Below are 12,539 nucleotides of genomic sequence, written 5' to 3'. Positions count from 1 at the left end.
GTATTTGAATCAGAACAGGCTGAGGTAAAAATCTGCGTTGTTAAAGTACTACACCATATTCATTACAAAATTCATAGCAAGCCTGTATTAGGAAGGCCGAGGAAAAAAACTGGTTAGAAGGAACCTAACGAATAAGAGGGTGGACAAAAAATGGTCCCCCCTGATTTGGCCCGGGGCGAAAAATAACCCGTAATACGGACTACCGTATTCGTTTTTTGTTTCTCGCTTCTACAACGCTGGTAATCGTTTTCGGCAGGTAGTGGGCCGCGGGCCTCGTCGAGATAGAGATCTTCGTAATTGGAATTTTATCTCTCCTTTCCCCCTGTAACGGGGTAAATTTATAGTAGCTCGACCCTATTACGCTTTTTTCCTGCTTATTAAATATTTTTTAAGGGTGCCGGTAGAATTTCGGTCATTAGGGCGGTACGTATGCAATCGGGCCGGATTACTTCTCTCGAGAAATAAGTAGACGATTACAAGGAAACTCCAACGCCTGACATTTCCTCTGCAACTGATCCTTCCAACCCCGGAAAATGTTTAATGCACGCTTCCTACTTTTTTTTTATTTATATCATTCACCTTCAATTTTCTAGTTACTTGAATTATTCTACACATTTCTACATACGTGAAATATACTTATTGATGTACGCAGTTGAATAACTGAATCGTATTTTCTAACAAATTTCTCTGTACTTGTGTTACAGGTGAGTGACCAGCCGCGAGACCAGCAAGCACGTGCACGAAGGGGTAAGTGACACGCATTCTCTTTCAAAAAATTCGTAAAACCGTTTTTCTACTGGAATCAATTTGGAGGGATCGATAAAGATCAAACGGGTTCCACCCCGCCTAACGTGGACGATTTTCCCTTCGCGCTTTCGTGGCTAAATCCTATGCGAGATTTAACCCGGCCGTCGGACATCAGAATCCTTTGTTCCGCGGACCGGTCCATAGAGATTTCAAAGGCACAATAACAACCACCGGACCGTAAGACGGACCCTTTCGATCCCTTTGAAAGGGAGAACCAGTGCCACAGAAAAGGGGGGATGCAATATTATTCAAAATCACAAAAATTTCCAATGGAATTTCCTTATTTCCCGCGCTATTCAGGCCCGTAGATGCATATCTTACGCGGCTGAATGGGGCCACACCGTACGGGGCGCGCACGGTTGTTTGTTCGCGTTTCCCTTTCGAAGGGTTTCTTCCTCCCCCGCGTACCGGTTCTCCGCTCGTAGGTAATCCAGGTAAAAAGGGTCAAACCTGCACAAAGGACACACGTGCATCTCCACCGTTCGTACGTGTGGATACCTCTTTATTGGACGCAATCGCGTGACGGGGGACGCGGACACGTTTCGATCGGGGTAGAAACGGATCGAGCGGGTGAAAGAGATTTCGTAGTTCTGCTTCAAGGGTTGCTCGATCTCCTCCGGTTTCTCCTTTTCTCTACGCGTAACGACGCTAAAACGTGGCCATTGGTTCGCGCGATGAAAATACGTTTTTCGCAGCTGTCGCGCTCGACATGTGCAGCCTTCCTTTCCCCGTTTTCTGGAAAAGACCAGGTGTGACAAACGCGTATCGCAATCGGACGCTTATCGGACGTGATTGGAATATCTTTTTGCGCGTCGCACTTGTCGCGCGACTGTAAACCAACCGGGAATCTTTTGTATGACCCGTAACCCTTTCGCAGGTGAATCCTTTCTCCGATGGAAACCTCCTCCGTTATTGTTACCCGGCTCCGGTTAACCCTTTCAGGCTTCGGCCAGGTAGAAGGGTTAGAAATTTGGGTTACCAGATCGTTTCCGACAGATTTATCTCGTTAACGGTGTACATATGTACGCAATGTTACATTCCGTCTTTTGAAATTAGGAATATTAATCCGGTACTTCTTATCGAAATATCACACACTGTGAATTTTAAATGATTTTTTTAAATGCATTTTTTAAAGTATTTTTACAATGTAATATTTTTTTGTGATTCATTTGTGTTGGCAAACAAAAGTGATGCAACGCGAGCCTCGAACAAGTTCAGACACGTTTCTGGTGCACTCCGAGGGCACCTGAACGCGGAAGATTGTATAAAGGAAAAAAGGATCCGTCTCGGATTGACCTGCTTTCGTTTGTGCGTTCGAACCCGCAGCCAAGCAGTACAATTCACTTTTCAACTGCACGTGTTACCACCGGCGACGTGTTCGAACTTGCTCGCGGACATAAAAATGAACGTTTAAGTTCCGAGATAGCATTTCGGGATTCACCCACTAACCCACTTGTCGGTACCAATTTGCGTTAACCTTTTAAGCACCAGGTGTTGCGTCTTTGGACGGATCTGACGCATCCAAAGGGTTTACGAAATTCCGCTATCAACGTTCACTGGTAATTAATTATTATATGACCGGAACAGAATGCAATTTAAAAAAATTGGCATTTATAATGACATTGCTGATTTATTTCGAGACTACTTGTGTTACTTCTAGAAAAGTTTATTGTTGTACTTCTGAAGAATTCGTCTTAGAAACTCGGTGCAAGTTCAGACACGTTTTCCTATTGTGTGCTCTAGAAAGCTATTTTGCGCATTGAATTGCGTAAGTCGAAGGTTTCAATAGAGCGACTTAAAATGGTCCCGGTGCAGGTTCGAACCTGCACCGAAGATCCTGTTCGTTTTTTATGTAGTGTGCATGTGCATCCTTCGCATCTACCACGCACAGTATATTACAATTTGAAAGGGAAGCAGCATACAGAAATCCAATATTACATGTGCGAATAATAGATGAATTGATTTACTAGTTAGATTTGATTTCAATTGAAGAATTATTAAAACTTTTATCTAAAATCATTTATTATATCCGTTCAAAGGATGTGTTTTAGACAAACATTTGTTTGATCACTTAAAGATAAAAATTCAGCTTTTGATATTCTAATTTATCATCAAATGAGACATTCATTATTTCTGCACATTGAATTTTCATATAATTGCATGAAATCCGTAGTTTAATTATTAGACAGTATTCTGTCCTTTTCTATTCAAGGAACACATTTTAGGAATGAGTCAGACACGTTTTCAAACTTCTAAGAAAAATGGTAGATGCGTCACTTTCCGCAGACATAATAATATATCGTCTTAAGAAGTTCTATAGCGATTCGGTCACGTTTCCCTCGGCCAATTCAAAAAGCACTATTTCCCGGTGGATTACGTCAGCCCGAGGCGCCTAAAGATACCATTTCTAATCGATCTGCTCTCCTCCGGTGCAAATTCTAGCCTGCAGCTATTGCGTAGTATTCAGTACAGTGTTAGGTCGGAGCATAACGGAAGATCTGAGTTGCAACTCGCCTGAGACTGGACATAGATCACCGTTCACGGATATCCTGAAATGTTCTCGCCTTGAGAAAAGCATCCTGCCGCATGCGAGGATCCTTAGGACCTGCCACGTCGATTCAAAAGCAAATCTAACATGGGTGGGTGAAGGAATCTTGTGAAAAAAGAACTTTCCAAGGGATGGGCTCTCCTAACTCGCTCGCTTGATGCGGCGACACGTATACTCGCGAGTGAATGACGAATTTTGAATGCGACGCCTGGAACGGATAGACTTATGGTTGATTGATTATCTCAGTCAGTTGAAACTGGTAGCTGAATGACAATATAATCATTTTGTTGTTTGAATTAATATTACTTCCGGAGTCGTATTTTATATTTATTCATTAACTTATACTACCGAGAATGTCTTTAGTATAAATCTCGGTACTTTACAAGCTTATGATGTGACCAATACTCTGTCATGTTTATGAACCATGCGATCGAGTCATCAGTCCAAATCCAGTGAGTAAATACAAACTCGGGCCTAATATCAAATGGTACTCACAGGACGGAATCGATGATTCTATATGCGTGTCTAAATTCTATTTTGCTCATCGAGAATCATTGAGATTCGATAAAGTCGGAAGTCAACATGCACTCACCTGAGAATCCAAATATCAAATATTGCTCGGTACACGGCATGGAGAGTCTGGGCAAACGTCTTGAAGGATTCAGCCTCCCCCTGATTCGCCCGCGCAGAATGTAACGTCGTTAGCCTGAAACCGTTGGAGGGAAAGATTCACGAAGAAAGATTTTGTCGTGGAAGCGGAGATCCGTTTCCATTTACGAGTCTCCCTATTATGCTCCTAAATAAACAGTCTCTCATCGCGAGTCTTGCACCTATGTAAACACGGGGAACGGAACTCCCGGCGGACCCATCGATCCGAGATTCATTGGCGGTAAAAAAAGGAGGTCGAAGGGGATTTTTGAAAAGGGCGAATGAGAAACGTAGAAAGCGAGGGTGGCTAGTGCCACCGCGCTGTGGCGCATTCAAGGTCGTGGAACCGTGAATCTGCCTCCGGGGCACGGATCCATTCTTAAAGGATTATCGTTATAAATTATACATTTCCCGTGTTCCGTTGCCGGGTGCAGTCTACGCCATCTTCGCTCGGATGACCGGTAGCGGCTTAGAGATTTCTATCGTTGGATTAACGCGGACCGTGTCATCGCGGTATCCTGTCTATTCGATTTCCTCCGCGCGTCTCTGTCCGCGGTAAGAATAGGAGACTCGCGATCGACCCTTTTGGGCCTCTGCGTTTTTTTTTTTTTCTCTTCTCCGCTGCGACCATTCCATTTTTCTCCGCTCGATCTCTCGCCGTGACCAGTCGAGGGTTGATCGCGCGTTTTCAGGGTGAAATACGATCCGGTGGCCGGCTGTTACGATTTTTTTCTACATTTTTTTTGTAAGATTTTTTGAAATGAATTCTTTAGGGGAGATCTGGAGTGGACGCACGGGGCGGGTAATTTAACAAATCGTAATTTGCTGAAGTTTTGTACTCTCTGTATTTGAACAACGTTCGATATTTGGACGTTTATATAGGATGAACCATGAGCAAACAATGATAGTAGAAAAAAGAAGTACAAAAAAATGATAAGAATTTTTACGGACTTCCTCGGTGCCGAGTATTACCGAAGAGAGTGATTACCGATTGTGTTTTGAGCCTGATTGGCCCACATTCGCTGTCCCAATGATTACACGAGCACTGCAAGTCTTTAGTAGTATTTCCTCGGCGACAATACGTTCTTTATGTGTCGCGCCGCGTTCTTCTAAATTGAATCGATTCTTCGCAGCGGCATTTACGCAATAGCGAGCTTTATTGGAGTGTCGGGCCCACAGAACGCCCGACGGATCCCCGTTTCGATTCTTCCTTATGACTTCGACCGGTTCGAGTTCGCCGCCTACGTCCAAGTACAAAAATTTTCGCGATTATTTGAAAGCAGCCGGCGACCGTTCAGCATCGCATTCACGTCTCCTTCCATTCGGCGAGATCGCTCGGATGGGTCCATCAAGCTACAATGACTTTTCGCAAGAGGAACGCAGTTTCCGCCAGTTTTTTTTTTTTCTTCAACGCACAATGTGCATGTATAAGCGCGAGAAGAAACTATTTGACGGGGTCTTTCTGGCCCCTCGATCCTTTTCTCGTGCTGGAAGGGTCCTGTGGGCGGAGCGGTCTGCCGAGAAAAGGAGCCTGTTCGGCTCGGTTGAGGATCTTCCGATGTTCCCCGGGCCAGCGGGATAAGGAACGCGTTCAAAGGGGCTGAAATCGAACACGTGCAAGGGTGACTCAGAAAGCCGGCCAGAGGGAACCGTGATAGACGCAAGGATATACGGGGCCTTCTAGATCCTCGCGAGAGATAGGCGTCCTTACATACAAGGCTCCGATCTTGTGTTTTCTACCAGACCGGTACTCGAAATAGTTTCCTTCCGATTAGACCAGGCATGTCCGAACCGCTGCACAGTGGGACGGATTGACATTCGAGGTGGAAAAAATAACATAGATCGTTTTATGGTGTTCATGTACGTTGAAATATTATCGCACTTTAATATTATATTCGAGCAGTATTTTAAGAGGATTTAATGATCCGAACGTTATGTACGATTAAATTACATGAATAATATTATTCGATAAAATTTATAATAAGTAACATATAATAATATTCAGGGAAAATATTAAAAGTTAGACATAAATGAAATACGAATTGAATATAAATAAAATTAATACATTATTAAAAATCCACTCTCAAAGAATTCGAGTACTTCGTTATTTGTAGGATTTCTTCATTAATTTTAGGACTCCTGGTGAAGAATTTTTTCGAAAAAATTCTTGTCTATTCAGTCAATTATTTATTAATTTTTACACTTTCTTCACAAGTAATTGTAATGTCGTGTATGTTATATTGGTGCATAATAGTTGTGTAGTTCTTTAACATTTGCAAAACCATTGTATGTCTATTACTACGTTGTAATTTCCAAAATAACTGAAGTTCCTCGATACAGTTAGTCGTGAGGAAATATTACCTAAATTAAATTACCGAACCGCGTATAGGATTCTCGTCAAGCGGAAATTCCTTTACTTCCAGCTGAGGAGAAGGAAGAAAGCTAGACGAAAACGGAATTACGCAGGCTTCGGCGACGTTGAAAACTATTGTGCAAACTGAAATTGCTCGTTGGATGATCGCGAGCAGAAAAAGGCCCGTTTGAAAGGATCGTGAAACGGAAGTGGATGATCAAGCGTCCTCGGGCACGTAATTTGTACATTCCGATCAGTGAAAGCCGTTTTGAAAGAGAGTCGTCGGGAATCTTCGAGGCACATGTTTAAACGAATTTCAGCGATCGCGTGATTGTTTTTGATAAAAATACAAAAGCGATGGTATCAATTTTGTAGAAACTTACCATGATCGTTAGGGTGCCTCGCATTAGGGAGACTCCATTGATGAGCCGTGTTCTTGTTTTTTGTGTTCCCCTCAGGGGTTTGTAGAAGTCGTTCGGGCACTTGTTGCATCGGAAGGTGCACGTGTTCTAATGGTTAGGGTCTGTAGATAGAAAGCTATGGGAAAAAAAGACAAAGACTGGTTCCTCTTGAGTTAGGTTTGATTTCAACGTCTTTCATAATAAATGGGATCGATGGTGATGAGTTCTAGTTGCATCGAAATGTATTTGCTTCTTCTTATTTTTTTAATAACTCATGTTGGACACGTGAATAAAGTATGTGAAATTAAAGAAGACATAAATGTATCATAAGTTTATTGAAGATTATTACTTCTGTCGCATTAAGGTGAAGAGTAGATAAGATCAAATTACGCAATTGAATCGTTTTAATTATTCATGCCACTACGATCTGGTTTACGAAGTACGATTCAGTAGCTCGAAAACGGAGGGCGTCGTAATAAATAACGTTTAACAGTGGCGGTGAATCGTAAGCGTGCGACAATGAGGAAAGCAGGAGCGAGTGATCTGTCGTCACGGAATATTAGGGCGGCGTTGATCTCGAAAGGGAGGCAGACTGCGACAAAAGTGGTACGCCGCCTCGTCTAAATGGCAGCGTAAGAAGTGAAAGACAGTCGAGGAATAGGAGCGAGAAGAGGACGAGGCGGCGCGGGATGAAAGGGAGACCGTGGCCGTATAAGAGAGGCGACCAAGAAAAGAAAGGGAACGAGGCTCGAAATCGGCGTATCGGCTGATTTCAAAAGAAGAAACGGAGAAAACGACTAGTCTAACGCACCGGAACGGGTGGTCCCATTGGTGGTGTACGCCAACGCGTTGCTACCAAGGGCTGCCTTTTCTTCCCTGCTTTCAAACCACTCCTCAAGGTTGATAGCCGCGATCGCTCGCGGAAATCAGCGTGACGCGATCATCCTTTCCGATTTCCCCGACGCCGTTTTATTCGTCCGGACACCTTGATTCTCGCGGACAATGAAATGCACGCCGAGATAAATCCCTCCATACGAGACACCACCGTGGCGAATCGCGGGACCTGGCAGCTGAGGTTCGAGTAACGGCCGCGGAAAATAGCCGCGAAAATTCTGCGGTGACACCGTGTCTATCCGCCGTAGAGAATTGTTTCGATCTAGAACCGGGGTTCGGTTAATTTCTTTATTCAATCTCTAGTACACGCTCGTTCGGCGGCGATCGACAAGTGCCGAAACGAATTACAGCCACGAGTGGCATCGCGCCTTGTTACATCGTTACGGATCGTATTGAAAAGGTCTTATTCTGTTAGATGACGGGTCAATTTCGACGAATCTCGATTTAAAAAGTATAAGCTTGAATTGGGGGATCTTCATACAAAGAGAGAGATCTTCATACGTGTGAGAGAACAAATCGTTCTAAAATTCTTACGAAAGATATTTCAATTTTTTTTATTTACAGTACATAACATAAAAATAAATTGCCTAATACATAAAGTGCTTAAAACATAGAAGTTCATAAATATGACATAATGTGTGTGGCGGCTACAGTGGATATATTATTTATATATTATATAATCTCAATTATATTTTATCATACGTATAAATGTCTTTGAGAAAATAAGAAAAATTTTTACATAGTTCTTTATTTTTAAGAATAGAATGTGTCTCAGTTGGAACATTTTAATTTTGTATTTATTTTAAAACAGTTTTCCCTGTATATTTGAACAGATTTTTCTAACATAATATTTAGTTGCCATACTATTCTATTATATCTGGTTGAACTAAAAATCTTAATTCTTGTACGAATCTACTTTCCATTTCTGTGTCCTATTGTGCGAATTTGTTGATGTTATTTTTTCCCGTTTCATCGGGCGTTCGGCCATGCGTCAAAATCCACACCTCTTGCAAGGTCTCCGTTAAGCGTCCCTTGAAAATCGTATCGTTAAATTTCTCCGCTGGCGCGTGAAGATTGCCGAGGTAGAACTCGTGTTTTCCAAATACAGCCGTTCTTGTCGGCCGTTACGGACCCGTCCCAGAGCAGTATAATCGGGCTCCTTGATCTCCGATTTAGCTGGATCCAGATTTTGGAGTAAGAGATCGCGTCTTTTAAGGGGGTTAAGAAGCATCACACGCATGGTCGACTTTCTCGACGCGTTTCTTCGCTGGCCTAGGCCTTCGGTTATTTAGCAAAACGTGCAAAAGCTCCGGGATTAACTGGCTGGCCTCCTGCATCCCCATACAGATTTTCGTATATGCCATTCTTAAGACGGCTTAGAATGGCTCGCGTGTGATTCTTGTGCTTCGGTTTGTTCGTGTTAAGGCAACATGTAAATCGTTCTAAGAATTTGCTATTGAATTCAGGGTCAATAAAAGTTCAGAAAATGAAAAGTACTATTCCTATTTCAAATTGTACCTGTGAGATGTTACATTTTTAAATAACGTTAAGGATATTTTTGATTTCGATTTGATCTCATTCAGTATATCTCCTCAATGTAAGAAAATAATGAAGAATTGTATGTATCTCTGAGTATGGAAAAATTGAAAATTCATGACGTGAGAGACGTGATTAGATTTCATTCTTACTAGACTTTATTTCTAATGTATTTATTCCACACGTCAAATAAAAATAGTGCGATGCCATAAGCATATGTTGGAGGAAAGCTGATTAGCTTTTCTGAACTCTAATTTTTATAATACCCATGGGTATGATATATTTCCCAATTTCAACCCTTTTAACAGTGACTGATTAGAAAGCATATTTCTCGAAGAGAATCTCAGGCGTACCGCATGGCATAAATTATCCGCGGCATTCATTGATCGAGCTTCCATCAGAAACGCAATATCGGGTGAAAGGCATAGGGCGTCCTTTCGGTGAAGATCGAACACCTGCACCCTCTCGTCGGACTTAGTTAGCCTCGATCCCGCATGCGATCCTTTTTCTCGGTTGCCAGGGGCAGGTCTCCGCCCACGAGTCCGTGGGGCCCCCATAGAAATCGCGCGGAACGGTCCCAATTTACGGGCTCCCCGTCTTTTTTCATCCTCCCCTCTGTCCGTCCTCCGTTCCCGCGACACGGGAAGGACGAGGTTACCGTTCGAAACTAATTTGACTCATTCCAGGAGCCCCGGCTCCACCGGCCGGAAGTAGTTTTTCGAGCTTTCTGGGCCTCGCCGATGATCCCGAGCAGGTCCGCTACCAATTAGCGATCAGCACCGTTATATGACGTGACTAAGCTCGATTTCTCTCGCTGTGACTTCCTAATTTACCGTCCATGTGGGTGTCCAAACGATACTTTTGTACCACTCGCGTTCCCAGATATCTAACTTCGTTAAGCATAATTGAGCATCCGCTTAATTACTCGTCTGTCCTTCTGTGTAAAAGAATTTGCTTTATTTTTTATTTCAAAATAAAACACGTAATTCTTAGAATTGCAATTCATAGAATCTTATTTTTGTAGTTAGTCATAAAGCATAGAAGAAATGAACTGTGCATAGTTTTTGAGTAATCCCATACCCGGAGTTGTTACGAAGCAGACAGGCGTTTGCTTGAATCAGAATGCACGTCGTCGACACGCTATCTGTAGAGCCTGCATGGCAACGTGTTCGTTAACGTTCACTCAATGGAATACTTCACTGGCTCCCCTTACGTTTCGTCAAGGGTGAAATGTGTTTTAGAGGGGCAAAAACGGGCGAGTTGACGTAGTCCAGGTCGGCGGAGGACGGTGGCCGTTAAAGTGACGCGTTCACGCTTCTCCTGATTCGACGCGCGACACTTTCTATCTAAATAAGTGGGTCCTCGTTGCATGCATAGCGTACAAAGCGGCGCACAGTCTGCTTTCACTATCTTCGGTCGAGTGAGACGTTCGAGGTCCTTCCCCGGCCGAGGGGGGAGATTTTAACGCCCGGAGAACTTTTATGGGTGAGATCACCTTGGGAGGTGAAGGGCGGCCTGTTTTCAGCCTCGAAAGGGCCGCGGCTTTTATTGCTTGTTGCGCGCAGACGCCTCACTTAATGATAGCTGATGCTCTTCTCCATTGACAGCTTAGACTGCTGATACCGTTTAAAATTCCTCGATGAAAAGCTGATAGATATTGAACAGGCACGTCTCTGAACGTGTCAAGAATCATTTCTTTGGAGCGAGTTCGCTGTCAATTTATATAAACGAGAAACGAAACGAAGTTAAATCATTCTTTGAGTTAAATCATTCTCAAGTTCCTTCATGAATTATAATTAGTATTTATCTACGTTTTGTGGAGGAACTTCATCGACACTTTCTGCGATCAAAGGCACTTTCTTTATAGCAGAGGGTTTGTCGTACAAATAATTCGGAATTCTAAAAAGAGTGTATGTGTTGTCGGTCGTAGCCATTTAAAAAGCGTGTCTTTGTCCGAGTAGAATCCTGCTTAACACCCTTGGCCTCCTTATCCTTCGGCTTCGGCAAACCTTTTACGAAACCACTTTTATTAGCGCCTGGAGTTTCTCTCGTGGCCAGATAGAGGTGTGGCGATGAGAGCTCGTGAAGGGCGGCCTGTTTTCGTCGGTGAAAAGGGCCGATACCACGAGGGGCTCATGCCTCGATGAGAATCATCGCGGATGATCGAGTCCAGGGGCGTCGAAAGTGACACCGTCGCGTCGGTCTGTTAGTAGCACCGATCGTCAAAGGCTCGGCTGTTTCTCTGCTGTATACCTGACACGTCCCTTCCGAGATTACAGGGCGGAAAAAATAGGGATTCGCAATTACGGCCACTCGAGAACTCTAGAAGTCATTAGATTTTTAAGTAGCTGTGTCTTCCAATTAAATTCGAGGGTTTATAAAGGGGCTGGCTATGTTAGAATATAACAGCTGACGTTCTTTGTTAGATAACTAATACTAGTGCAATTAGTCTGTTATTCTTGGATTTAATCGTACATATAAACTTTTCTTATCAAAGATTTTAATTAGAGTGCACAATTTTCAAATCATTTATATGTTATATTTCCATTTTTCGTAATTGAAACGCAGAAACTCTTGGAGCTTTCCGATTCTAAATCTTCTTCTCTTGTAAAGATTGTGCGTGTTGCGACAGAATCGCGAACAGAACAATTTAAGATACCTCTAGCTCGTAAACGGAGCATCTGCTTCCAAAACGCACAATGCGACTGTGAACACGTTCTAAATAATACGTAACAAGCCTGTAGTAAGAATCGACGGAAAGCTGCGAAAGGAGCGCGTTGGACAAACTTTGGTTGGCAGAACAGCGTGACGCTGGTTTTTAAAGTCCACCCCACGAAGGATCTTGTTCCACGTAATTTTTCCGCAAGAACGAGGCTCGATCCCCCGCCTGCGGCACCTCGTAACAATGTCGATTGTTGTTAAATATTTTCGTCGACGCGGACATCTTCCTGGAGGTAGCGTCACCCGCGGTGAATACCTGAGATGAATACGGGCGGTCCAAAGTGGCTCGTTAAGCGATCCGCACGATTCTGTGACGCGTGAAAGAATCGACTGCCCATTTCTGTTGCGATCTTTCGTTGTAGGCAAAGTTCTACAGATTTAAGCTAGTTATTCATCAAATTTATTTAAGGATGTATAGGCTATATACTTAAACAATGCTAGCATGTTGAATTTGTTATTATACATTCCTATTACTATTAAAAAGCTAAAATTATAGTGATTTCAAATTTTTCATAGGTAATAGTATCACCTACAACTTTTACTTGAAGCATTTTTCAATATTTTGAGAAAAAAAAAATTTTCGATTTTTCCGAGATTTTTCCAAGGGGTACCCCTTCAGATTTTGCGAAAT

The 12,539-nt window shown here is 43.0% G+C and overlaps 1 protein-coding gene across 8 annotated transcripts in view; it reads left to right on the top strand.

Moving 5' to 3' along the window:
- Nucleotides 1-12,539, top strand: part of LOC108627989 (tubulin polyglutamylase TTLL4) — a 131,425-nt gene that overhangs the window by 37,456 nt on the left and 81,430 nt on the right. For all 8 annotated transcript variants that reach the window (XR_003389564.1, XR_003389563.1, XM_018029623.2 and 5 more), the window contains exon 3: nucleotides 705-747. The gene's annotated coding sequence lies outside the window, so the exon portion shown is untranslated. The remainder of the gene's footprint in view (nucleotides 1-704; nucleotides 748-12,539) is intronic.

The sequence above is a fragment of the Ceratina calcarata genome, unplaced genomic scaffold (genome assembly GCF_001652005.2).
Source record: "Ceratina calcarata isolate Rehan_Ccalc_2016 unplaced genomic scaffold, ASM165200v1 scaffold49.2, whole genome shotgun sequence".
Taxonomy (NCBI): Eukaryota; Metazoa; Arthropoda; class Insecta; order Hymenoptera; family Apidae; genus Ceratina; species Ceratina calcarata.
Note: the sequence above shows the minus strand (reverse complement) of the source record. Positions and strands in the feature narration are given on the sequence as shown.